This window comes from Galeopterus variegatus, unplaced genomic scaffold (genome assembly GCF_000696425.1).
Source record: "Galeopterus variegatus unplaced genomic scaffold, G_variegatus-3.0.2 Scaffold4454, whole genome shotgun sequence".
NCBI classification, from domain to species: domain Eukaryota; kingdom Metazoa; phylum Chordata; class Mammalia; order Dermoptera; family Cynocephalidae; genus Galeopterus; species Galeopterus variegatus.
Window position 1 is genome coordinate 176,171 of NW_007730565.1, and position 3,458 is coordinate 179,628.

Below are 3,458 nucleotides of genomic sequence, written 5' to 3' on the forward strand. Positions count from 1 at the left end.
ACCAAAACGGCAAAGCCACCTGCCCAGAGGCAAACCCAAACGAAACTCATCCACATTTTCCCAAAGAGCAACCCTTAGTTTCTAATCAAATGGGCCCAACTTTTTCAGAGACTATAGCCATTTCTTCAGCAAATATTCACTAAGCACGTACCAGGCATGCAGCAGACTTGGGCCCCCAGAGCATTTGCTACCTACCAGGAGGAGGGAGAGCCCTCTCAAGGCAGAGCTGCCACAAGGAAGATGTAATGCAATTCACACCCTTCGTTTCCCCAAAGTTTACCACCATAGTGCAGCGTTACCTACAGGTTCCAGGGGATACCCCTCGGAGACAAGAGAACTGATGAGGCACGTGGCCCAGATAATATCAGATGATAAAGAGTCAGACCAAAAACATGCACAAAGAACAGGAAAACCCACACACACAAAAGGGAGAGAATTAAACTAAAATGGAAAGGGATTAGAGTGAAAAACAAAACAGCAGAGAAGAGAGGTCAGATAGGAATACTGGAAATCTGACAAGAAAAAAAGAATAAAAAAAAGATGACATTTACAGTAAGAGACCTCTGCATCTAAAATCTTTCAAATGTACTTCTAATATTCCTCTGTTCACTCTGGTTCAACAGATCATCTCTGGCAATGACTTAATTGTTTATTAACCAAATGCCTCGATTTGGGGTTTTTTTCAAGAAGCATACATCAGCAACTTGAATCCACTACTGGATTCAATTACTGAATAAATTATTACATATTTTGGAAACTTAAAAGTGAACCCATCTACTTCTTGAAACACAGAAATCACTATCCCTGACTCTCAGGACACCAAGAATTTTCTGTCCTCAGGCTAAATGTCCTGGCCCTGACTCTGGCTCCTCCTACTTCCTCTTGACTCTGCCTCTCACCAGGTTTCTTCCCTAGGTCAGTCCACTGCCATGTCAATGTCTCTAAGGAGGGCTTTTCCTTACTTCTTATCCCTGGCCAGGTCTGGATCATCTTATTCTTGACATGCCAGTGTAATATCCTTCTCAACAATGCTCAAGCAGGAAGTTTACTTCGGTTTCTATCTTCAAACCAAGAATATTTTCCAAAGGTTTGGTGCATGAAAATAAATGTAAAATTCCACTGTAGTCTCTGTGCTAATTACAGAATAGGGCCAGGAGACATTTCTATTGCTTACGTTTAGAAGTGCACTCTAACTTAAAATCTCACTGTATTTTGAGTGGGCTTCCCTAAAATCAAACAAGTACAAAGCCCTTTAATGAATTAACACTAGCTTCTAGATGCTTCTTGCTGTCCCACAAGGCTCTTCCTGTCCCCTTCACTTTCATAATAGTCCTCGCCTGCATATTTTAGAAAAGCAAAACCTATGAATACACAGAGCTCATCTACAAAGCCATACCTGCCCTTCATGGCTGCTGGCACAACTGAAGGCACATACCTCTTCAAGAGCCTCAAAAGCAGAAGCAATGCAAAGAATGAGGCAATGAAACTATTTAAATACAGCCATGGCAGGGCCTGGCAACATTACAGCAAATTAAATTTTAATGAGACACGGAAAATGCTGAACCTCCGGAAAGTTTATCAGAGAAGGGGCATCTGAAGGACACAAATGCCCCAGGGCCCAGGTGCACACACAGAGGAGTAACTACATACCAGGGCCACTCAAGGTCAAGAATTTGCAAAGTACACAGACATCCAGATGTGAGGAGACCAGCCCTCTGCAAATATGCTCGTTTTTACATAGAAGGCAAAGCAAATTGATGCAAGCTTCTTCTTGAAGTCTTAGAGAGAACCTACACATAACAAGGTCAAGTTTCCGTGTCAATGAAAGATGCTATATACACCAAGGCAACTGACCTAAATATAGCTGCTGACCCAGTAACCTCAAAGCTGCCACAGCATGCCTTCTGAAGTTGTTCAGATAGACAGATTCACATATCAGCCCTGTGTGAGATTTTTTTTTCTATGTGCCTCTCCAGATTTACTTGACCTTCTGCTCAGTGCCCCAGAAGGCTGCATCAACTGGGCTTACCTGCCTTTTAGCTTCTCATTGAAGGCAGCCAATAGGAGGCCCTGGCAAGAGATGGGAGTAAAGAAAGAGACAAATAGGGTTTCTCTCTCCTAGTTTGACAGTGGGTACATCCCTCTACCTAAGGCAGAGCTCACATCTGGTGGTCCCTACTCCTGGGCGACAGCCACCTCCTCCCCTTGTCCTTGCAGCTCTGATCTATGCGGATTACAGCAATGAATTCTGACCACTGACTTGCCACTGGGCTCAGTCACTAGGAAACATCTGCAGGATACCGGGCAGAAGGAAGAGAGTGAGATCCTGGTATTTACTCCCCTGACTCCCTCCAGCATCATCTTGAGCTGTCTGTGTTCATTCCTTGACTGAAGGTCACAGCTCCTGCCCTTAACTTTACCAAGAGTCCCATCTGTTCTTGCCGGAGCCTTTCTGATATGGCACCCCCACTGATATGATCTTCAGGACAACGGCAATAGCTAAGAGCATGGTAACATCAGACTACCTGCTATGAATTTTCATTTTGCCAGTCAAAACCATAACCTTGGACCAGTGAGGTGCCCTCTTCAAGCATCCTCACCGTGACAATGCTTATAGAACCCAGTCCAGAGTACTGTCGTGACAATTAAATCATATATGTGGCACTTAGCTCGGCCCTGCATGTGAAAGTGCTCGACAAAAGTTAGCTATGACTGTTACCACTCTTTTTATTGACAATTACCACTCCCTAGCTCCTCATTCACTAACTTCTGCTATTGCCTAAAATTCCCACATTTGTGTTGAGCCTCTACCTCACCAGAAGCTACTTGTTAAAACAGAAACACTTCAGGCAGGACCCAGTCAATTGCCACAGTGTGAGCTCTGGGATGCCAAGGACTTTGAGTGGAAATTAAGGCCTCGGGAGACAGGCAGCGCACAGGCAGAGAAGCCAGCACAGGGGAGGGGAGATGGGTGGACACCAAGGGCCTGTGTCATCTGCTTCCCTGTGTCCCCAAGGGCAAGCCATACTGGTCCAATGAACCTGTGAGTCCCTCCTGAGTGCATTGCTCCATCCTGGCACCTTATCAGAATGACTGGGCTGTCACCAAAACGGACCTCACCAAGGCTGGAGACCCAAGCAAGGGAGCCCCTTCCAGGGTTGGCCAAGCCCAAAATACACCTTTCACCCTAAATCCATCATCATTCCTGCCAGCTGGAGGACAATCTCCCTCCAGAGCCAGTGTTTCTCTGGAATATTCAGAGAGCAGAAGCATGTATCACAATGACATATCCTGACTTTCAGAAATTGAGACATCTAAAAACAGCCATCTGAGTAATATCACTTATATTCCCTGTCACTTTCTGAAATGATCCAGTGAGAGAGAAAGATAAAGTTGCTTTGACTTTCTGCAGAACAGGTGAAGCCTGAGTACATGTGCCACATCTCCGGCTCCCCAGC

The 3,458-nt window shown here is 45.2% G+C and overlaps 1 protein-coding gene across 1 annotated transcript in view; it reads right to left on the bottom strand.

The window, feature by feature from the left end:
• Positions 1–1,424, bottom strand: part of LOC103603107 (coiled-coil domain-containing protein 85A-like) — a 142,521-nt gene extending 141,097 nt beyond the window's left edge. The window contains exon 1 of the mRNA XM_008587581.1: positions 1,397–1,424. The gene's annotated coding sequence lies outside the window, so the exon portion shown is untranslated. The remainder of the gene's footprint in view (positions 1–1,396) is intronic.
• Between the last annotated feature and the right edge of the window lie 2,034 nt (positions 1,425–3,458).